Source organism: Chlorocebus sabaeus, chromosome 10 (assembly GCF_047675955.1).
Source record: "Chlorocebus sabaeus isolate Y175 chromosome 10, mChlSab1.0.hap1, whole genome shotgun sequence".
In the NCBI taxonomy this organism is placed as follows: Eukaryota; Metazoa; Chordata; class Mammalia; order Primates; family Cercopithecidae; genus Chlorocebus; species Chlorocebus sabaeus.
Genome location: NC_132913.1, coordinates 122,202,855 through 122,227,299, shown reverse-complemented (window position 1 = coordinate 122,227,299; position 24,445 = coordinate 122,202,855). Strand labels below are relative to the sequence as shown.

The window sequence follows — 24,445 nt, the reverse complement described above, 5'->3', positions numbered from 1 at the left end:
GCTGAGATCGTGCCACTGCATTCTAGCCTGGGTAACAGAGCAAGACTCCATCTCAAAAAAAAAAAAATACTTCTGAACTCTAAACATTTGGTCTGCCTTGTTAACGACATTCATCTGTGCATTCCTTTCTAGAAACTTGTTTCAGCAGAAGTGTGTGGGTATCTAAGCAACTTTTGAGGCTTTGGGTGGAGTGGCATTAGCTTCCACACCCAACAGCGTGGTTCTTGGCTCTGAATGCCCATTTACCTGGAGGCATTTTAAAAGTACAGCTCTCCCAGCCCAGGTAAACTGATCCTGAATCTCCAGGGCTGAAGCCCTGGGCACCTGCAGGGACTGAAACTCGCCGCTGTGCTGGGCACACACTGGGAGGACTGAGGACTACCCAAGCAGAAGCAGTTTTTCAGCTAGATGCTGACAGTCTGGAGTCCCTTGCTCCTTAAAAAGGCAAAACAGGCTACTACTAGAGCATCTTGGGTAAAAAGAACGAAGCACCAGAAAAATAATAAGAAAGTTAAAGGATAATTCACATTTTGCTGCCTGTGTTCCTTTTGAATTAAGTTTATTTTAGGAACAGGCTTATCAAATTTGCCTGGAAGACGCTACTGTCAGTTTCCATGATAGTTTATGAGCTGCCATTATTCTTCCTCTGCTGAGAATGCCCTCCCTGAATGTGTCTGCCTTTGTGGAGTGATGCAAACACGATTGTTTATGCGTCGTGGTCCCAGCATGAAATTCAGCTCCTCCTTTATCTCTCCCACTGTCCATCCCCCTCCCACCACCCAAGCTGAAATCAGTTAGGACGTCCATTCATGAGTGGAGAAGACTTTTCTGGAAGGGTCTTGCATGGCAGTGGTGCAGAGGCTGAATAGAGAGCTTGGTGCTGTCAGGCGCCTGGAGAGCTCGTTCTCTGCAGTCCTCATCCCTGGCTGGTCCCAGCCCCTTGCCTGCTGCCCCTCCCTCTCCCCACTTCCCCTCCTCTTCCCTGCTCTTCCTCCTTTCTCTCCCTCACTCTCAGGTGGGGCAGCTTTCCCTCCTCTGAAGCAAGGTGCCTGCCCACATGCAGCCCTCAGGGGACACAGCTGCGCCCACCCACCCACATAGAGAGGATCCTGAACAAACACCAGCCTCTGCCTCAAAGGACTTTCCACCCCAGGTCTCAGGATAATAAACATTCCACCACCTCTTTGCACAAACCACCCACTCTGCAAGTTCATGTCTGACCTCCCTTCTCTTCTGCCTCGGGGCTTTGGCTCCCTCCCAGACACGCCTGGCTTCTTCCCTTCATTCCTCCATCATCTGTTTACTAAGCACCATGTGCTCGGAACTGGGCCTGTCCTTGTGCAAAGGGGCAAGTTGGAACCCCCTGCAGTAACCTCACAAACAGAGAGGACATCACCGCATGCCCCAGGTCCCGTCTTCAATGAAAGCTTCCTCCAGGAGAGCCCTGGAGCGCTGGGCCCTTTCCCAGAGCTGGGCTGTGCCGAGGGCCACTCTGACCCCCGGGGCAGGTGGGCAACTGTGGTGTGAGTGTGAGTGAGGGGATGTGCTGAATGTGCGAAGGGTGTGAACATGTGTGAGTGTGCCGGGGGGCCAGGGGCTGTGAATGCATGTGAGTGTGAAGGTGGGAGGGTGTGTGTGTGTGTGTATGAGGATGTGTGGCTCCAAGGGGCTTGGTCTTCGGAATCATCTGCACCTGGATTCCATCCTGATTTGGCCACTTCTGGGGCTGCGAGCTTGGTGTCTCAGGCTTCAGTTTCTCTTCCAAGAGGTGAGGTGGCTGAGCATCTGTATTAGTCTGTTTTCATGCTGCTGATAAAGACATACCCGAGACTGGATAATTTATAGAGAAAACACGGTTTAATGGACTCACAGTTCCACACGGCTGGGGAGGCCTCAATCATGGTGGAAGGTGAAAGACACGTCTTACATGGCAGCAGACAAGAGACAGAATGAGAGCCAAGCAAAAGGGGAAACCCCTTATAAAACCATCAGGTCTCATGAGACTTATTCAGTACCGTGAGAACGGTATGGGGGAACCGCCCCCATGATTCAATCCCAGAGGTCCCTCCCACAACACGTGGGAATTATGGGAGCTATGATTCAAGATGAGATTTGGGTAGGGACACAGCCAAACCATATCAGTGTCCCTCCTGTGAGAGTGGCAGCAAGGAAACCTCTGCAGGACCCTTGCCAGCACACCCAGGACCCCAGGCCAGTGTTCCCAGGGCCTGTTCGAGCTCCCTTGAGGGTGAAGCACCTTCTCCCTGTCAATGCCAGCTTTGTTCCAGCTGCTACAACAGGTTTCCTGCTCCTCCAGCCAGACCCACCCCGGCCATGTCTCTGACCCCCATCCCCCCACCCCATGGCTCTGATTCTCACCTCCTTCATCCTATCCCCCAGGATGGCAAATCTCCCATAGAGCTGTCTGTCCATGGTTCTGGCTCTTTTATTCCCCAGGCCCACTCACCCCAGGCTCCTGGGAAGGTTTGGCCAATGGTGGGCACCAGAGGAAGATTAGGGATGAGCGGGGAGGAGGGGGTGCTGGTCGGCATCACCTCTCTGCTCACTGCTGGGTCTCTGGCAGCCACTCCCAAAGGCAGCCCACCACACACTCCTTCTCCAGCCCCAGCTTCCTGGCCCCAAACATTACCACTGCCCAGCCTCCCTCCAGCAAGGTAGCTGTGACCGTCAGGCATGCCAGCCCCAGGTTACTCAGTTTGCCCTGCTGGCTCCTCACCTCCTCTGCCACCTGTGCAATAAGAGCCCCACATTGCATTCTCTGTTTGAAATCCCTGCAGAGGTTTTGCTTTTGTTAGTGTGGCTTTAACAGATACACCTAGTTTGGGTTTCGTTTTGTTTGTGTTTTTTGTTGTTGTTGATTCTTTTTTTTTTTGACATGGAATCCCACTCTGTCACCCAGGTTGGAGTGCAGTGGTGTGATCTCAACTCACTGCAACCTCTGCCTCCTGGGTTCAAGCGATTCTCGTGCCTCAGTCTCCCCAGTAGCTAGGATTACAGGCAGGCACCACTACACCTGGCTAATTTTTGTATTTTTAGTAGACAGGGGGTTTCACCATGTTGGCCAGGATGGTCTCAAACGCCTGACCTCAGGTGATCACCCGCTTCAGCCTCCCAAAGTGCTGGGATTACAGGTAAGAGCCACCACACCTGGCTGGCACATCTAGTCTTTAAAAGGAACCCGCAAATCTTTCCTTTGGCACTGCCTCACCTTCTGTCTGCACTCTGTCTCTCCCTTTCCCTCACAACACCTCTTGAGAGCATCACCACCACTCCCTTGTCCATCAGGGTTCTCTTCCAAAGTGAAGGGGACAAGGTGCTCAGCTCTGTTCTTCCTCTCTTCTTCCACAGACCACCTCTCTTCTTCCGCAGGCTCTCGGAATGGCTGAGGCATTTTACGCATGACCCCCAGGAGGAGAGAAGCAGCACTATCAGACATGACAGACTTTCCAGAATTTTATGAAATTCTTCTAGTCACTGGTGTAGTTTGACTTTTTCAAGCGTTGAAACCTAACCCCCAGGGTGATAGTATTAGGAGGTGGGGCCTCTGGGAGGTGATTAGGTCATGGGACTGGAGCCCTCACAAATGGTATTAGTGCACTTCTCAAAGAGGCCCCTGGGAGATCCCTCAGCACTTCCACCCCAGGAGGACACAGTGAGAAGGTGCTGTCTCGGAACCAGAAAATGGGCCCTTGCTGGACATGAAACCTGCTGGTGCCCTGATCTTGGTCTTCCCAGCTTCCAGAGCTATCCAAATACATTTCTGTTGTTTATCAACTACCCAGTTTATGATATTTTTCTATAGCAGTCCAAAAGAATTAAGACATCATGTATGGTAATGATAATAAAAATCACTGTCATCATGTAACACATTTTCTGCACATAGTGTATATTAAACATCACTACATGCGTGACAGTTAACATTTAACCCACATACGTACTCTATGATACAGGAACCGGTCTTTTATCCTCATCCGTTTAAATGAGGAAACCAAGGCCAAAAGGATTCAAAAGTCGGAGAACCCACTATATGCCTATCCTGACTTCAGTTTTCCTCTTCAGCTTAACTCCTCAACAAAGTCGCGCTTCCCTGGTGTCCCATGACATCTTTGCTAACCTACAGGTGGGAACTGAGGCATAGTGAGTGGGTGGGTGCCAGAGAATGCCTTGACTAGCCAATTGGCATAGGGTTTGGGGCCTGGGAGTGCACCAGGTGGGGCATTTCTTACCCAGGCTTATGGCATGTGGAGTTGGTGGGAATTACTTTTAATTACCTAAAAGAATACAAGGTGTGTGCCAAGGTAAACACTGCAACCAGGTCATCAAGCCAAGGGGGAATCTTCCGGGGTAGATGGCATAGCTGGACACTGAAGGAGCAGACAGCTTTGGGAGTAGCCGGGGACTGGGTGGGTCCAGAGGGCCTGCGGTCATTCTCAATTGCTGTATGGGTGCCCTCTGTGCTCTCTCCCACGGAGGCCTGCCCAGACATTCCATGTGTCATGCACTCTGCTACCCAGGCCTGAGTAGGCAAGGCCAGCGCCACAGATGATGGGAGTGGGCTTCAAGTTTCAAAGTCCTGGGGAGCTGGTCAGGAGTGTGGTGCGGGGCCTGGGGTGTGGGTGCCGGGGCTCCCAGACAGTTGCCTGCCTTACCTGTGCTGGGCCTTCTGGAATGCACCATACCCTTCCATGAACCTCATGATCCAGGCCACAGCCGTGCCTCTGACCTGCTCTCCTGCCACCTCCTCTCACTCGCTTTGCTGCAGCCTTACTGGCCTGTAACTTGCTCCGGTTTCAGGTGTGTTTCTCTTTGCATTTGCTGTTCCTCTTCCTCGCGCCTGTGTGGCTCAGTCCCTCACTTCCTCCAGGTTTCTGCTGAACTGCCCTATTATCTGAGAGGCCTTATCTGAATAGGCTAGAACGCCCACCCCCATCCCATCGCTCCTAACCCCTTTACCCAGCTTTACTTTTCCTCAGAGCCCCTGCCACATTCCAACAGATTCTCTGTAATGTCTTTCTTCCCCTAGCCCCAACAGAATGACAACTCTTTAAGGGCAGGTGTCTTAGTCCATCTGGGCTGCTACGACGAAATACCACAGTCTGGGTATTTATAAAAAACAGAAAATTAGTCCTCACAGTTCTGGAGGATGGAGGTTCCGGCAGATTCTGTATCTGGTGAGAACCTGCTTCCTGGTTCACACATGATGCCTTCTGGCTGTGTTCTCATACGGCAGACAGGGTGAGGTGGCTTCCTGGGGTCTCTTTTATAAGGACGCTAATCTCCCATGGTGGCCTGCCCAGACATTCCATGTGTCATGCACTCTGCTACCCAGGCCTGAGCAGGCAGAGCCAGCGCCACAGATGGTGGGAATGGGCTTCAAGTTTCAAAGTCCTAGGGAGCTGGTCAGGAGTGTGGGATCCACCTTTATGACCTCCTCACCTCCCAAAGGCCCCAGTTTCAAATACTATCATTTTATCATGTCGTGAGTTAGGATTTCAACATATACATTTAGGAGCGGGGGTAGACAAACATTTTAATCATAGCAGCAGGGATTTATGTTTTCCCCACTAGTATATTATTAAGGCCTGGAATGTAGTAAGTGCCCTAAAAATGAGCGGTGCTAGCAGAAATACAAAAAGACAAATGATCAAAGCTATTTGTTGCAACGCTATTTATAATAATGGAAGATTACAAATGACAAATTTTCATGGATGGATGACTGGTTGAATACCAGTGGTGCTTCCATGTAATGGAGCATTAGCATGTAAAAGGAAGGAAGATGACCAGAGGCCACAATGCAGTCATGTTAGGTGATGAGAATGAAAAGGACAATATGTTTACATATAATACGCTTCCATATATCTCAGAAAGGTAATAGGAATGATATGACTTGGCTGTGTCCCCACCCAAATCTCATCATGAACTGTAGTTCCCATAATCTCCATGTGTCATAGGAGGAACCTAGTAGGAGTTAATTGAATCACGGGGGCAGTTACCTCCATACTGTTCTTGTGATAGTGAGTTCTCACAGGATCTGATGGTTTTATAAGGGGCTTTTCCTCTGCTTCATGCTACACTTCTCTCTTTCCTGCCTCCATGTAAAACATGCCTTTGCTCCTCCTTTGCCTTCTGCCATGATTGTGATGCCTCCCAGCCATGTGGAACTGTGAGTCCATTAAACCTCTTTTCCTTTACACATTATAAATTATCCAGTCTTGGGTATTTCTTCATAGCAGTATGAAAATGGACTAATGCAGTAAATTGGTACTGGTAGAGTGAAGCACTGCTATTAAGATTTCTGAAAATGTGGAAGCGACTTTGGAACTGGGTAATAAGCAGAGGCTGCACCAGTTTGGAGGGCTCAAAGAAGACAGGAAGATGTGGGAGAGGTTGGAATTTCCTGGAGACTTGTTGAATGGCTTTGACCAAAATACTGATAGTGATATGGACAATAAAACCCAGGCTGAGGCGGTCTCAGATGGAGATGAGGAACTTGTTGGGAACTAGAGCAAAGATCACTCTTGATATGCAAGGAGACTGATGGCATTTAGCCCCGCCCTAGAGATCTTTGGAACTTTGAACTTAAGGAGATAATTTAGGGTATCTGGTGGAAGAAATTTCTAAGCGGCAAAGCATTCAAGAGGAAGCAGAGCATACGAGTTTGAAAAAGTTGTAGCTTGATGATGCACTAGGAAAGAAAAACTCATTTTCTGAGGAGAAATTCAAGCTGGCAGCAGAAGTTTGCATAAGTAGGGAGGAACCAAATGTTAATCACCAAGACAACGGGGAAAATGTCTCCAGGGCATGTCAGATACCTTTGCAGCAGCCCCTTCCATCACAGGCCTGGAGGCCTAGGATGAAAAAATGGTTTCCTGGGCTGTGTCCAGGGCCACCCTGCTGTGTGAAGCCTCAGGACCTGATGTCCTACATCCTAGCCAGTCCAGCTGTGGCTTCAGAGGGTATAAGCCCCAAACCTTGGTAGCTTCGATGTGGTGTTGAGCCTGCAGGGTCACAGAGGTCAAGAATTGAGGTTTTGGAACCTCCACTTAGATTTCAGAGGGTATATGGAAACACTGAGATGTCCAGGCAAAAGTTTCCTACAGAGGTGAGGCCCTCATGGAGAACTTCTACTGGGGCAGTGCAGAAGGGAAATGTGGGGTTGAAGACCCCACAAAGAGTCCCCACTGGGGTACTGCCTAATGGAGCTGTGAGAAGAGGGCCACTGTCCTCCAGACCCCAGAATGGCAGATCCACTGACAACTTGCACCATGCGCCTGGAAAAGCCACAGACATTCAATGCCAGCCTGTGAAAGCAGCCAGGAGAGGGTCTGTACCCTGTAAAGACACAGGGGCAGAGCTTCCAAAGGCTGTGGGAGCCCACCTGTTGCATCAGCATGCTCGGGATGTGAGACATGGAGTCAAAGGAGATCATTTTGGAACTCTAAGGTTTAATGACTGCACTGTTGTATTTTGGACTTGCATGGGGCTTGCAGACTCTTTGTTTTGGCCAATTTATCCCATTTGGAATTGGTGTATTTACCCAAGGCCTGTACCCCCATTGTATCTAGGAAGTAACTAAATTGCTTTTGATTTTACAGGTTCATAGGTTGAAGGGACTTGCTTTGTCTCAGATGAGATTTTGGACTTGGACTTTTGAGTTAATGCTGGAGTGAGTTAAGACTTTGGGCGACTATTGGAAGGGCATGATTATGTTTTGAATTGTAAAAACATAAGATTTGGGAGGGGCCAGAGGCAGAACGATATTGTTTGGCTGTGTTTCCACTCAAATCTTATCCTGTTGTGAAAGGGACCTGGTGGGAAGTAATTGAATCATGGGAGTTGTTATCTCCAAACTGTTCTTGTGATAGTGAGTGAGTTCTCACAAGATCTGATGGTTTTATAAGGGACTTGCCCCCATTTCATGTTGCACTTCTTTCTTGACTGCCATCATGTAACACGTGTCTTTGCTTCTCCTTCACCTTCTGCCATGATTGTGAAGCTTCCCCAGCCATGTGGAACTGAGTCCATTAAACCTCTTCCTTTATAAATGACCCAGTCTTTAGTATTTCTTTATAGCAGTATGAAAATGAACTAATACAAAGAATGTGTGTATGTGTGTGTGCACATGCACATGTGTAAAAAGAGTGCTGGTATAAATCTTAAAATTTAAAAAGCACTGTCTCAGAGGAAAGGGACAGCAGGTAGAGAAGCTAAAATTCTTTGAATATGTCTTGTTTTGGAATTTGACTTTGGGAGATGTAAATATTTTTACATAGTTGCAAAACAAAATCACCTTTAAAACCATTCATAAAAATAGAAGGCAAAATAGAACAAATTTCATGATGTATGTGTTTGATGTCATACCACACAAAGATAAACTATTTCAAGTGATTTCCAAATATGGTAATTACAGTATACATTCCAAGTGGGATATAATGTCAGGACCAAAAATACAACCAAACAAACAAAAAAAAGCCAAACCAACCTCCCAAACCCCCAAGCCCTTTCCACAAAAAACCTGCTAAAGATCTTAAACAGTTTTCAGCAATTACCTTTTTGGTGATAGTGTTGGCATTCTTATTCAGAGGCTATTTGTGTGTTAGTAGAAAGCAAATCAATAATGATGCTGGTGTCATTGAGAAGAAGAATTTTCTATATGGAAGAAAAAATAATAGAAGTAAGATTAATCAATTTTAGTAAAAAGCCTATATCCAGAATCTGGATTGGAAACTGACAGTATGAATTAAGAAGTGTTTTCTCTTAATTTTTAGAAATTGCCTAGCCTTTTTTTTTCTTTTAAGACAGTCTCTCTCTGTTGCCCAGGTTGAAGGGCAGTAGTGTGATATCAGCTCACTGCAACCTCTGCCTCCCGGGTTCAAGTGATTATCCTGCCTCAGCCTTCCAAGTAGCTGGGATTACAGGTGTGCACCACCATGTCTGGCTAATTTTTGTATTTTTAGCAGAGACAGGGTTTCACCATGTTGGTGAGGCAGGTCTCAAACTCCTGACCTCAGGTGATCTGCCTGCCTCAGCTTCCCAAAGTGCTGGGGTTACAGGCTTGAGCCAACACGCCCAGTTGGAAATTTCCTAGCTTTATAAAGGCCTAGTAACAATGAATCACTATTAATTAGCACCCTTTGAACCCGGATTGTGGTCTTTAAATATCATTTCCCACAAAAAGGAACCAGGACTCTTGAGAAGAGTTAATACAGATTCTGCTGTCAAGGAAAATGCCGGATGTGTCTATAATTTGTCATAATATCAAAGAAACCTGTTGGAGATTACTATAGGCACATCCAAAGAACCAAAGAAGAGAACAGGCAAAGCTAAGCTATCACAACAGAAAGTAAACCCATGATTGCTTGGGGTCCAGATTTGGAGAAGGGTAAGTGATTGCAAAAGGATATAAGACAAAAGCCTACTGTTTTTCTTCTTGGGTGAACCTGAACCTGAAATTAAGATTGATGTGTTTTGGAGAGCTTTGTGATAAGGTAGGCAGGTGACCACCAGAGACTTTCTTGAAAGGTCAGCTGGGGCAGATTCCAGGCACAGGAAGCAGAGATGGAAACTACTCTTTCTAGCTTTTGCCTCTACTCTGCCCTCCTCCCAGATGATCTGTGGTTGTTTTCATTTTTCTGAGCTTCTGACTCACATTGTGAATGGCCCACTTGACCTCTGCATTGGATGTCTCATAGGCATTTAATGTTTGCAAATCTCAAGCTGATTTCTTGACCTCTTACCTGCAGCCTACGCATTAACATGACTCTAGGCTTTTCCCTCTCTGGGAAACATTACCACCTTCTGCTCAGTGGCTCAAGTCAGAACATGGAATCTCCTTGCCTTTTCCCTCTTCTACTGCTCCCAACCCCCACCCCATCGGCAAGAGCTGTCTGCTGTAGCTTTGAAGAAGGTCTTCAATGGCCCTCTTGCCTCCTGGTTCACCAGGACTGCTCTGTGCAAACCGCCACATATCTCCTTCACATTGTCAATGAAAATAGCCAAACTCCGTAAAATATTTGAAGAGATTTATTCCGAGCCGAATATGAGTGACCATGTCCCCTGCCACAGCCCTCGGGAGGTCCTGAGAACATGTGCCCAAGGTGGTCAGGGAGCAGCTTGGTTTTAAACATTTTAGGGAGGCATGAGACATCAATCAAATACATTAAAGAAATACATTGGTTTGATCCAGAAAGGCAGGGGCTTCCAAGCTACAGGTGAATTTAAACATTTTCTGGTTGACAATTGGTTGAGTTTATCTAAAGACCTGGGATCACAGAAAGGAAATGTTCGGGTTAAGATAAAAGATTGTGAAGACCAAGGCTCTTTTGAAGTCTCACCACGGCTGCCCTTTAGAGATAACAGATGACAAGTGTTTCCTATTCAGATCTTTAGAAGGTGCTAGACTTTTAGTTAATCTCTTTAGGATTGGGAGGGTCTTGAAGAAAAAGAACTAGCTATGTTAATAGAGATTCTTTATAGATGCTTTGCAGGGCCATTTCAAGATATGGCAAAGAAACATGCTTTGGGGTAAAATATTTTGATATTCTTCCTTGTCTCGTAATGTTATGCCAGAGTCAGTTTGGAAAGTAAGTCATCCTGTATAGGGTTAAATTAAACCCATCTGATGAGAATTTATGATTTGTAGAGCATGACTCCCCAGACCCTTGAGATAGAAAATCGGGCAAGATAAAAAAATCAGAGGATAGTCCTCAGGATCACCACAATGTCTTTCAAACTCACTCCTCTCAGATCCACCTTCCACACAGCAGCCAGAGGGACATTATTCAACCAACCAGATCTTATCACTCCAGACACTGGCTTCCCCTTGCACTTCTGATTAAAATCCTGAATGTGGCCGGGTGCAGCGGCTCATGCCTGTAATCCCAGCACTTTGGGAGGCCAAGGTGTGTGGATCATAAGGTCAGGAGTTCAAGAAAAGCCTGGCCAAGATGGTGAAACCCCTAATCTACTAAAAATACAAAAACTGGGTCGGGCACGGTGACTCACATCTATAATCCTAGCGCTTTGGGAGGCTGAGGCGGGCAGATCACAAGTTCAGGAGATTGAGACCATCCTGGTTAACACGGTGAAACCCCATCTCTACTAAAAATACAAAAAATTAACCAGGTGTGGTGGCACATGCCTGTAGTCCCAGCTACTCAGGAGGCTGAGGCAGGAGAATAACTTGAACCTGGGAGGTGGAGGTTGCAGTGAGCCAAGATCGCACCACTGCACTCCAGGCTGGGTGACAGAGTGAGACTCCATCTCTAAATTAATTAATTAATTAATTAATTAATTAAAATAAATTAAAATAAAATAAAATAATAAAATAAAATAAAATAAAATCCTGAATGTGCCTTGCCAGGCCTTGCAGATGTCCCATCCTCCTGGAGTTATCTTATGCCACTCTCTTCTCTTTTGTTTTCTTGAAAATGCCTATCTCTTCATTTACCAAAAGGCCTTTGTTCCTAGTCCTGCACTTGTAATGCCCCCAACCTCTGCTACAGCCCTGGTCCCAGCACACCCCTGCTTTCCAACTCCATTGACCCCCCAGGACCCAGTGTGGATGCCAGGTCCTCAGCGATGCCTTCTCTCCTCTCTGCAACCCCCAGTATTAGTCAGGGCTCCCTGCTATCCTTGGACACCACCCTAAACACCCTTTTTACCCAGTTCTCTCTTCTGCCTGTAATTATTTTAGGTTGACGCAAAAGTAATTGCATTAAAAGTAATGGCAAAAACTACAATTACTTTTGTATCAACCTACTACATTTACTTAACAGGTTTATTTGCTAATGCTCATCACCCATGAAACTGTGATTCCATGGGGGCAGGAGCCTGTTAGTTTTGTTACCTACCACTTCATCCCTCACTGAAGAGCTCAGTATATATTCGTTAAGTGAATGAATGGATTCATTCACACTGGTGATGTCATATCAGTCCTTTTGTTAGAAGCCTTTAAAAACCTCCAGTCTCCTATAAGGCTCTATCTTCTTTATTCCAAATTGCTTCATACATTGCTTTATTTTCTTTGGAGATGGAGTCTTACTCTGTCACCCAGGCCAGAGTGCAGTGGTATGATCTAGGCTCACTGCAACCTCTGCCTCCTGCGTTTAAGCGATCCTCCTGTCTCGGCCTCCCAAGGACCTGGGACTACAGATGTGTGCCACCACTCCTGGCTAATTTTTGTGTTTTTAGTAGGGACAGGGCTTTGCCTTGTGGGCCAGGCTGGTCTCGAACTCCTGGCCTCAGGTGACCCTCCCACATCGGTCTCCCAACATGCTGGGATTACAGGTGTGAGCCACTGTGCCTGGCCCATACTTGCTTTCAACTTATTTTTTGCATCGTATACTTTCACTCCACACCCTATTGCCAGTTTCACCTCAGTGTAGCCACATTTCTCTTGGCCTCTGGAGCTCTATTTTCCATACCAAAACCTTTATCAACCTTTAAAGTTCAGCTCCAACTTCACCTTTTTGGTGTGGTCTTCCCTTCTAGAAGTCTGTAACATTTGCTTGTAACACTCTTGAGCTCATGTTTCTTTCTGGCTCATAGTAAATCAGGTGCTTTCATATCTCCCTTTACCAGTAAATTGAAAGAAGAAAAATCTCTTAGTTGTTATGATATTCCTCTAAGTTTGTAGCTCATAGGAGTTGCCAGAGAAAGATATGTTTGTCAAGTGAATAAAAGCTTTCTTTAGTTAAAATACCGTCCTCTGAGATTACAAGATTCTGTCTCCTGGATCTTTTAAAGCATTTGTATTTCTCAGTATAAAGCGTTCACAAAAGGATTCACTTTAAACCTTGCAGTGGACTGACTCGCTGGGGATTTTCTATTAATCATTTAGTATTGGGTATTTGGTGACGAAAGTTACAGGGAAAAGCAATGGGAGCAGAGAAGCAAAACCCCACCCCAGGCGCATGATAGTCTCTGCACAGCCTGGTCTTTGAGTTATCGTCTTTGTAAATGGATATGGTGGCACAGTTTCAGTGCCAAGAAGATAGACTGTTTTCATTTATTTTACATTATACGTTAGGACCTAAATATAAATATTCCAGCTATTCATCTCAGCATGATTTGGTTGTGGAAACATAATCGGAATTGTCTGAGAGACGCAGGCGGTGTCTATTTTGGTCCTGGCACAGGAAACTCAGCCTTTGTCCATTTTTACAGTTTGATTTATGGGAGGTTAAAAATTCATAATGCAGCAGCTAACCTCCAGCAAATAATTGTTTTTTGCATGAGCCAATTCAAACGCTCCCTCATCTCAGGTTTCCTGTTCAAACGGTCTAGAAATGCGGAGTTTAGCTGCTGCAAACCAGCTTAAACTACTGAAAATCAGCTAGTCTTTTGCCCTGTGGGGATCAGGAGGGACTCGGCCCACAAGACAAAGAGAGGGTCCAGGGAGCCATCCATCCACCTCTCAGGCACACTTTCTATGTCAGCGGCCTGATGCTTGTTATTTTACCTAATCTTCCAGTATCTCATGACATAGACCCCATTAGCTTTACTTTTCAGAAGCAGGAACTGAGACAGGTTAAGGAACCTGCCTGAGCTTGCAGCGCTGGTGAATGGCCAGATGGCTTGGCCTGACTGTCAGGCTGTATGTGGGGCCTCCTGCTGCAGACAGGATGGTGGCATGTCTGCAGCTTGCTGCTGACTGTCCTGCTGCCTAGATGCAGCGATGCAGAGATTTCATATTTGCATTTCAAATCAACTCGCAGAGCCCTAGTGGAAGTGGGGGATTTTCATTTCCTTCTGGGCAACAACACAGAGCTGCCCTGGCTTTATGAAGTGTGGACACATAAGAGCATCCTATAGTCAAAGTGTGGGCTACTCATCTTGCTGTGCCAGGGGACAGGTCAGCCCCCCTTTCCCTGCAGACACTGCTGTGGATGCCTCACTGTCCCTTCTACCTCCCCAGGCTCTCAAAGGCCCTATGGACAGCTCTGGCCCACAGAAGCTTCTGATTGTTTGAAAGGAGCATCGGGGCCTGCAGGCTGCTCCGTGGGTGCTGCTGCAGGGTGCGGCTGTTCCAGGACTCAGGGCTTGTCAGGATCTCGCATGTGTGAGTGCAGGCCCCGGAGACTCCACACTAATTGCACCTGCTCAAAACTCTCTCCTAACTAACTGGACCACAGAGGCCATGAGATAAAGAGACGCTGGGCTGGGACAAGAAAATCACCAAGGTAAACAGACAGGGAGAACAGGATGGAGGAATCACGAAGGTGGCAGAAGGACACCCGTGAGGTCTCCTTGGCACTGCCGGGCAAGGACACCCATGAGGTCTGCTTGGCAGTGCTGGGCTAAGTCAGGAGATGCAAGTGTTACACTGGCAATGCCAAGGCCTGGGGATTTGAGGAAGCCTCTCCAGGCTCCTTATCAGGACGCAGATTTCATGGCTGACCTAGAGCTACCTGAGCAGGCTGGATTCATACTCTATTACTTTCTATTAAAATATCCTGAAAACAGGCTGGGTGTGGTGGCTCACGCCTGTAATCCCAGCACTTTAAGAGGCTGAGGTGGAAGGATCACCTGAGGTCAGGAGTTCGAGACCAGCCTGGCTAATGTGGTGAAACCCATCTCTTCCGAAAAATACAAAAATTAGTTGGGGACGGTGGTGGCCACCTGTAATCCCAGCTACTTGGGAGGCTAAAGCAGGAGAATTGCTTGAACCCAGGAGGCAGGGGTCGCAGTGAGCAGGAGCTGAAATCATGCCATTGCACTCCAGCCTGGGCACCAAGAGCGAAACTCCGTTTTAAAAAAATAAATTAATTAATTAAATAAAATAAAAAAATAAAAAATCCTGAAAATAGAAACATCCAACAGCTTTGAAAATTAGGGCCAATGTTGGACCTAGAGTTTAGGATGACTATTTGTATATTTTAGCAGAGCTTGGGTTTGATTGAGGAGCACAGGGAACTACTCCCAGTCCACTGCAGGAGATCAGTGTAGCAGGTCCCAGAGAAGTGGGGAAAAGACTTTGACCCCCTGGGTGATCCTTGTTTGAGTCCACATTAATCAGAAAACAGAGCGGACACCCTCTTGCTGCACAAGAACTATCTTTGAAGCCATCAGTGGTGTCTCTACATTCATCTACCTTTATTCCTCCTCCCTACATTCATCTACCTTTATTCCTCCTCCCTACATTCATCTACCTTTATTCCTCCTCCCTACATTCATCTACCTTTATTCCTCCTCCCTACATTCATCTACCTTTATTCCTCCTCCCTACATTCATCTACCTTTATTCCTCCTCCCTACATTCATCTACCTTTATTCCTCCTCCCTACATTCGTCTACCTTTATTCCTCCTCCCTACATTCATCTACCTTTATTCCTCCTCTATATCTTTTCTAGTTCTCAACATGGTGGTGGGTGGGGGAAGGTCACTTGGCCACCGGCCTGTGGACAGGGCAGTTCAAGGGAGGTTGTAATTGATGAAAACTTCTCTGGATACAGCAAAGATTTAATGTGCAAGGGGAAGAACACTCACCATATACCAGGCAAGACCAACACACTACATAGTATTTTTTAAAGGAAAAAGATAAAAATTCATGTATATTTAGACAAAAGAGAAAGGAAGGCAGATTATTTAAAAACAAACAAAAATTAATCTGACATCAGACATTTCTTCTACAAAAGCCAGGGGACGATGCTCCCAAATTCATACACTTCTAAGAGGTAAAAACTGAGTCAAAACTGGGTACAGAGACGATCATACCCAGCCGCATTCTTACAACACAAGGTCATCCTCGGTTATATTGGGGATTAGAAAATGACCATTCACATTCTCTGTTATAATTAGTTACGAGATATTCTAGCCAACATAAAAGCAGTCAATATAAGGAATTAATTACCAAAAAAAAGCACCTTACTTATTCACCTCTTTAGTTAATCAACATTTATTGAATGGTTGCAAGGTGCCAACGCATTGTGCTAGTAAGCAACATTTTGAACAAAACCAGAAAGGTCCACGCCCTTGTGAAGCCCACAGTCCAAGGGACAAGAGGGAAATAAACAGGCAAACACCTGCCAGGGGGCAGGTAACAGTGGCATGGTGCATGGCAGCACGGTGACAGGGTGAGATGGTGGTGTGGTGACTTGAGAACAGAGTCGAGTATGACAGGGTGCGTCATGACACAGTGGCACAGTAAGTCACATGCATCATATGGTGAGATGGTGGCATGGTGAGATGGTGATGGGACATGACGGCATTGTGGCATGATGACATGGTGATATGGTGGCATGATGATGTGGTGCTATGGTGGCATGGTGATGTGGCATGCTGACATGGTGACATGGCGGTATCGTGGCATTGTGGCATGATGATATGGTGATATGGTGGCATGGTGATGTTGTGGCAAGATGACATGCTGGTATTGTATGGTGGCATAATGGCATGGTGATATGGTGGCATGATGTGTGACATGGTGACATGGCATGATGATGTGGTGAGGTGGTGACATGGGGACATCGCAACATGGTGGCATGATGTCATGGTGGTATGGTGGCATGATGGTGAGCTGATGTGGTGGCAGAGTGACATGGTGGAATGATGGCATGATGGTGTGGTAGCATGGTGACATGGTGGCATGGGTGACATGGTGGCATGGTGATGTGTGGTAATGGGGTAGCATGGTGGTATAGGGACATAGTGGCATGGTGGCTTCAGGACATGGTGGCTTGGTGACATGGTGGGTAACGGTGATTCTGAAGAACCAAGCCCAGTTTAGGGTGGCCTGAACACAGGGTGGGTGAGGACTGAAATGGATCGAACACAGAGACCACACAGCACCATGGCCCATGAGGCCTAGGCAGAGGCTGTGTGGTCTTGATCACTAAGCTTCCGCCACTTCTTAGCTCAGTGTCTGGCTCATAGTATAGATTCTCAATAAATATTTATTGGATGAATAAATGAGTTACATAAAAATGGCCTAAAATAGAAAAAAAAAAAAACTCAAATAATTTTTACTTTATTAAAAATAGCAATGATAATATATGTTGATCTGGGTCTATAATGTGAAAGTAAATTAACAAAGACTAGGAAATAATTGAGTGCAGAGGAAGGGATAGTGTAATAAGTCTTATGTAAAAAGGAGCCAAAATAATGGCTTTATTCTTGACTTAGATAATTAGAGAACACATTTAAATAGATATTTTTTAAAAATTATTCATTGGTACAATTTTTAAAAATACCATCGTACAAATAACATGGAATATAAAAGAAAGCTACAATAAAGTGTAAAATGGAAAGCCTAAGAAAACAAGATGAGAGGCATAAGGGTCAAGCATTTTGGTTATGTTAATAAAAGTTGGGAGTTTAAATTCTACTATATCAAAGCAAAGTCTTACAATAGGAAGCAAAAATTGGACCATATGATACAAGAAATAAATATTAAGGAGAGCTCTTTTACAATTTAAAATAAAAGGCTGGGAAAAGAGAGAGAGGAAAGTTCACATGACAGAGAAAATGATGGTTTCAATATCAAGAAAATGTAGGCATCAACTCAAGGAGCCTTAAAGTGGTAATAAAAGTCATGTTGTGTTGAAAGGTATTAGTGAAAATGGTCCTTCGCCTTCATATGCTGAGAAACCCAGTACTGGCATTGTAAATTCATATTTTAAAAGTCAAGAAGAAATGATCAAAATACAACTATTAGGAAGAATTTATCAATGCCACTACTCTATGGTAGATCAGGAAACCATGAAACGAGAATTGGTTGCATATGGCTGCCATACGAATTGCCACAAATGTGATGGTTTAAAACAACACATATTGACTGTCTCACAGCTGTGCAGGTCAGAAGGCTGTCATCAGTTTCACTGGCTGAAATGGAGATGTCAGGAGGGCCTCACCGCCTCCAGAGGCTCGGGGGAGGACCCATTTTCTTGCCCTTTCTTGCCTTTTCTAGCTTGGAGCTGCATTCCTTACAATCCCTGGCTCCTGGCCCCTCCCTCCACCTTCAAAGCCAGCGGCACAGCATCCAGCTTCCGTGGTCACAAGGCCTTCCTCTTATGTATCAAATCTCTCTCTGCCTCTCTCTTGTAAGGATACTTGTGATTTGCATTTAGGGCATACCTGGATAATCCAGGTGAGAAAAGAAAAATATCTGAGAGCAGTCTGAACGAAGTGGGCAGAACTTACCAGACTCAGCGAGACTTGAGCAGAGGGTTTCAGTCTCACCCCGCCCTTCCACACCTATGCTGGGGGCAATTGTTTAAAAGCATTTCAGACATATCCTGTTCCTGGAATTAGTGATACAAAGGACAATGTATAGACATTCAATAGACTATGTTATTTTAATGTAAATTCTTGGTAAACAACTTAGGAACTGCCTCTCCTTTTTTTCTTTAAAATCCCACTTGTAACTGCTGTTAATTAGAATGTAGATTCAGGGCAATTTGGATCTATGCTCCTGAGTTGCAGTCCTCAAATTTGGCCCAAATAAACTCTCTACTTTTATTAATTTTGGCTCAGTTTTTTTTTTTTCCTTTAAGTTGATTCAGGATAATCTCCCCATCTCAAAACTGTTAATCACATCTGCAAAGTCTTGTCCTATAAAGTAATATCCAAAGGTTTGAGGGATTAGGACCTGTATATCTTGAGGGGTCGCTGTTCAGACTATCACAATGATAATATAAGACTTAGAAAAGATAAAGCTCGTACTAATAGGACTACTAATTTTCAAATGTCCATGGAACATTTACAAAAGTTGCATATATTTGGCTCTATAAAATCCTCAAAGCAAAACTTGTTATTCACGAACATAGTTTTCTAAAATTCAAGATTTATGGTAAACATTTAGAAAGGGTAACCCAATTAGTTAAGATATAACAAATAAAATAAAAGACCTCCCAGATAACTAATAGGATATCAAATATTATTTCAGATTATTTAGAAAATTATTAAAAAGGAAGACACTACATAACTAAGGCTTTCCAAGGTATCTGGAGAGGCCAATTATTAACCCTAAGTTCTTTCATTTCCAGATGAAGAAGAAAATAAATATATAAGTTATTCAACATAGGGAATTAGAACATAATATAGATGAAATCAGAAATTAATGAATTATAAGGTGATAGGATTAATAAGTGAAACAAAAAATGATTTATTTGCAAAGACAAATACCTCTGCCCAGTGTAGTCAAGGAATAGAGAAATTGTAGAAAAATAAACTGAGTGAAGGTCTTCATTTCTCATTCCTATCAACACATTACAATGTTACTTTGGAGGCTCTGGACAAAAGACAAAAACAAGTAATACACATTTCATATGAAGAAGATAGAAGTATTACTGTTTGCAGCCAGTATGATTGTATATAAACACCCCAGATTGTCAATCAAAATAATGTATGGATTGTTGATAGAATTCAGTGACTGATTCTGAAAGTAACATATAAAAAATCAGGTCTTTATAATGTCTATAACTACTTGGAAAGCATAGAAATAATAATTACAGATACTATTATTATTATACATCTAAAAATAAGTAATACCAATATTTACATAACATGTCTTGGATGCTAAGACTATTTTGTATGATTAAATTTCCTGACTTACATAATTAAAATAATTCCAAACAAAGTCTCTATACTATTTTTGGGAAAACTTGTTAAAATAAATCCAAAGTTCATGTGGAAGAAAAAGTGTTAAGAATAAATTTTAAATGTTTTGAAAGAAAGTATTATGAGGGGAAGTGACTTTTCCAAATATTAAAAATGCTGTAAAGCTGTGTTTATTTTTAGTTCGTATAGCCCTATTATTAGAGAAGGAGTTTGAATATATGGTGAAGTTGGCAAAGGCAAATAGTATGAGAAGTCATGGATTATTTAATGGAAAATGCTGACACTGCTAGTTAGAGGGAAATATGTTGGCTAATGAAATATGTGGGGAAACGACTTCCTGCAATATGTTAACTGGGTGTGCAGGGGGGTTATTAAAGTCCTGATAAGTCACAAGTTCACCAAGAATATATACTCCTTGATCCATAGGAGAGGTGGCCTGTAGATGTTCCAAGAGAAACCACTGTAGCCTATTTTCTAAAATAATTGAACACATCCTACCATACCATAGATACCCAGCCACAGAGAGAACCAACACCAGATACCCATCCTGTTTTCTCAATCCCAAACAGAAGACCAAGAATCATCAGGCAGAGGAAGAGACCTAAACTCCGTGCAAGAAAAATAAAATCTCAAGATCCCAAAGTCACTGTGCCAAAGGCGAAAAGTTCAGCCTGGGAACTGATTCACACAAAACAAAACAAAACACACACAACAGAAACAACCAACCAAACAAAACCTGCCTTTCTTTGTTCCCAAACAGAAAGCTGTAATTTCACATGCTAACTTTATCTTATGTAGAATGTAGATTTACTGAGCTTGAGAGGAGTGCATTATTGACTTTCCCCCTACTCCTCTCCTTTTATGTAAAATGTTGATGCAGTGAGCACTAATCAGAGCCTTACAAGAATGTAACTGCTTGCCTCACTGCCTGCCCTCCATTTTTTTTCTTTCCTCCTTTCGCTCCTGCCTGCTCTTTTGCCTTTAAATATTGATGATCATGAAACTCTCTTTGGATAAAGCACAGGCCACAGATCCTACTGTAACTTGTGTTTCTTTTCCCTGGGTACATCCTCAACTTTGGCAAAATAAACCTCTAAATTGATTGATATTTGTCTCAGATACCTTTTGATTTCTAGCTCAAACAAGGAAGACCTGGATAAAGAAACAGAAAAAATTATAAACAGAAAAAATATGGTAATTTGCAATACAGAAAAAATCTAAGAATAATATTCCAATTAATAGAGAGATGTAAAATTTTTAGTACATAAACCAAAAACAAAATATTCTGAAAAAGAAAGAAATGGAAGAGAACAACTATTTGAGATTACAAAGTAAAGGTGGGGTCAGGAAAATGTTTCCCAAACATAAAAAGATGAAAAAAATGAGACACATGACGAGACAGAAGGGTCACAGAAAAAGAAAACAGAGAAAACAGTGGAATCATCAGATAAAAAACAGAAGTGACTGAAATTGATGAAGATAAAACTTCACACAAAAAGAACCTGCTCCACAATGAATTATAAATGACCCATCCCTAAGTGAATCTTACAGCCTCTGTGATCATGTTTCCCCTTGAATTGAATTTCAGAAAGTATAAAAGTTGTTTCAAGCTTATGTCTAGAAAGGTGCTCAGGGACTGAACATTTTCATACTGTGCTTAATTATCTATTGTCAGCTTGTTACCACCACCACTGCACCTCCACCACCATTACATCACTGCTACCAGCAGCAGCAGCACCACCACCACCACCACCACCAGCACCATCACATCACTACCATTATCACCACCATCACCACCACCACCATCACCACCACCACCACCGTCACCACCACCACCACCACCACCGTCACATCACTACCATTATCACCACCATCACCACCGTCACCACCACCACCACCACCATCACATCACTACCATTATCACCACCATCACCTTCACCACCAACATAATCACTACTACCATCACCACCACCACCACCACCACCACCACCACCACCACCATCAGCACCATCACATCACTACCATTATCACCATCACCTTCATCACCAACATAATCACCACTATTACCATCACCACCACCACCACCATCATCACCATCACCACCATCACCACCACCACCACCACCACCAACACCACTGCACCTCCACCACCATCACATCACTGCTACCAGCACCATCACCACCACCACCACCATCACCACCACCACCAGTACCATCACCACCACCACCACCATCACCACCACCACCAGCACCATCACATCACTACCATTATCACCACCATCATCTTCACCACCAACATAATCACCACTACCACCATCACCACCAAAACCACCATTATCACTACCACTATCAGCACCATCACTACCCACCACTGTCACCACCAAAACCACCATTATCATCCACCACCACCACCACCACCACTATCACCACCAACAGCATCACCACCATAACCACCACTGTCACTACCACTGTCACCATCATCACCATCATTACCACCATGACCACCATCATCATTACTACCCATCACCATCACACCATCACCCTCATCTTTACCACCGTCACTATAGACATCTAAGTCTGGTAACTACATTTCCCAGAATCCCATTCCTTGTGCAGATTTGCTTCAGAGTTTCAACTTACATAAGACGAGGAAAGTGGAACTGATAGTTGCTAGGTCTGAGGCCTTAGGAAGCATCATGCATTTCCATTTGCCAGCCTATGCTCAGCCTTCACTATGAAAAGAACACTCCCCAACTGGCTTCTCTGGTCCCAGGAAGGTGAGAGACTTGTGGAGCAGAGCCAGCAGGGTCTGCAGTGAGAGAGGCCCCCAGCTGACTCACAGGCTTATGAGTGCAAAGGGAATGCTGCGATTGTCAGCGACAGAGATTTTGTCATTGTCCATTATGCAGCACTTCTGCGGTACTAGTTGAATAATACAGGTGGGCTGACCTCATCTTACTTTTCCTATCCTTGTTTTCCATTGTTCCCACAGTTTTCTTCTCTTACTTTAAAAAATTCTATTTTAATACATATATAGTAGTGAGAAGCCTCAAACACTTTTCAGAATAGGTGAAGCACAAATAAGAATGCCCGTAAAATATTTTGGAGAATGCTACTTTATCCCTTTTGAATTCCATGCATGCTTCTGATGATTTGTAAATGGTATCATGTGACAGTTCTTAATATTAGTTTGGAATGTAGCTGTTAAAACAGGAGAAATCTAGGATAAAGAAGTCATATGAGAATAATGTCCAATCACTTCTGCCATGGAGGGAGGAAGAATTTTGAAGCCAAGTGGAATATTATGAGCAGGTGATATATATTAAAGTAATACAAATGAGCTAATGGCTGAGTTGAGAGTAATCATTGGCACATTGATTTGTCTCATTCTTTTTTCTTTGAAGAATTCTGTGCTTATATCTTTTTTACATCAAGGATTTTCTTCTGCTTTTTTTCTCCAACTCCTTTATTGTTTTAAGATTCATTGCAGTTATAAATTCTGAAAGAAGAAATCTCAAAGTCACAACATAATTAAATCTTAAGCAGAATTATGTGATAAATTATTACAATTATCTTCATTTTATAGGCCAAAGTGCTAGCATGCTTCAGAATGCTTTTTATGTATTGTCCCTCATTCTCCAAATATAACTTTTTATAGCTTTCTGCAAATGAGATTGTAACATCTCTAATGTTCAGTGATCTGAGAACACAGCATCAATTGATAAAAGAAGAAAATCAATCACCACCAATACAAAACCCTAGGGGAATCAACCAAAGTGGAAAACTATATATTTTGTGCAGAGGCTTCAAAGAAGGGAGAATTGTGGCTTTGTTAGCTCTTCTCTCCATTCTGCAAGCATATAGCAGGTCTGCGTAATTTATTTTTGAGGCTACTCTGTAAGCCTATGCTGAGACGCAGCGAGTGCTTGCTATGAAATGGTTCATTAATTCTCCTCCTATTTTGCTGCATTGAAGCAGATGATGATGATTAACCTAGCAACATGGGGAAATAGCCAAGTCACTCTGAGTCCCTGGGATGGGGAAACATTGCTAATTGTGTGTGGACAATCAGATTTTTCTCCCTATGTCATAAACGTAATGTTGTTCTTTCTCTTCATTTATCTAAGTCCTGTGCTGCAGTGGTGCAGTTCAACATAAGAATGTTTGTGTCCCACTCAGAGCTCCTTTGTGATAGTATTTTTTAACACAGAGGGTCCCAACTTACCATGGTTTGACTTGTGATTTTTCAACTTTGCAATGCTACCCACACAACCATTCTGTTTTTGACTTTCAGTACAGAAGTCCATAAATTACATGAGACATTCAACACTTTATTATAAGATAGGCTTTGTGTGAGACAATTTTGCCCAACTGTTGACTAAGGCATGTTTAAAGTAGGCTAGGCTAAGCTATAATGTTGAGTAGATGAAGCGTATTGAGTGCATTTTCAACTTATGATATTCTCAACTTACAATAGCTTTATCAGGACATAACCCCATTGTAAAAGGAGGAGGATCTGTATATACAACTGGGAGGGTTTTTTCCCCCCTCTTGAGGGCAGGCTGGTTTTGAGGACTGATTGAGGGAGGGGCAGATTCCACACTTGGAGGGTGAGGGGTGCACTAATGTGGAGGGTTATATGATGGTCTCTGAGACAATGTTGAGTGGAGAGCAGAAGGTGCTAGCAACCTGCCCACTAAATCTTCTGTGCAAGCCTTGGGAGAAGCGATGGCTTTATGCACAGCTGTCAACCTACTCAGCTCCGTTACTGGAGACAGTGCTAAGCCCAGACTGTACGGTGCAGGATCTGGGATCTCTCAGCTTCAATTCTGCTGACCAATGTGGGACACATCTGGCTGGTCTG

The 24,445-nt window shown here is 44.0% G+C and overlaps 1 long non-coding RNA gene across 1 annotated transcript in view; it reads right to left on the bottom strand.

Moving 5' to 3' along the window:
- LOC119625272 (uncharacterized) overlaps nucleotides 1–22,475 on the bottom strand; it is a 42,352-nt gene extending 19,877 nt beyond the window's left edge. Inside the window, exons 1-2 of the long non-coding RNA XR_005241399.2 lie at nucleotides 22,222–22,475; nucleotides 8,571–8,670 (exon numbers count right to left, since the gene is read on the bottom strand). This is a non-coding gene — a long non-coding RNA (uncharacterized lncRNA). The remainder of the gene's footprint in view (nucleotides 1–8,570; nucleotides 8,671–22,221) is intronic.
- Nucleotides 22,476–24,445: the final 1,970 nt, after the last annotated feature.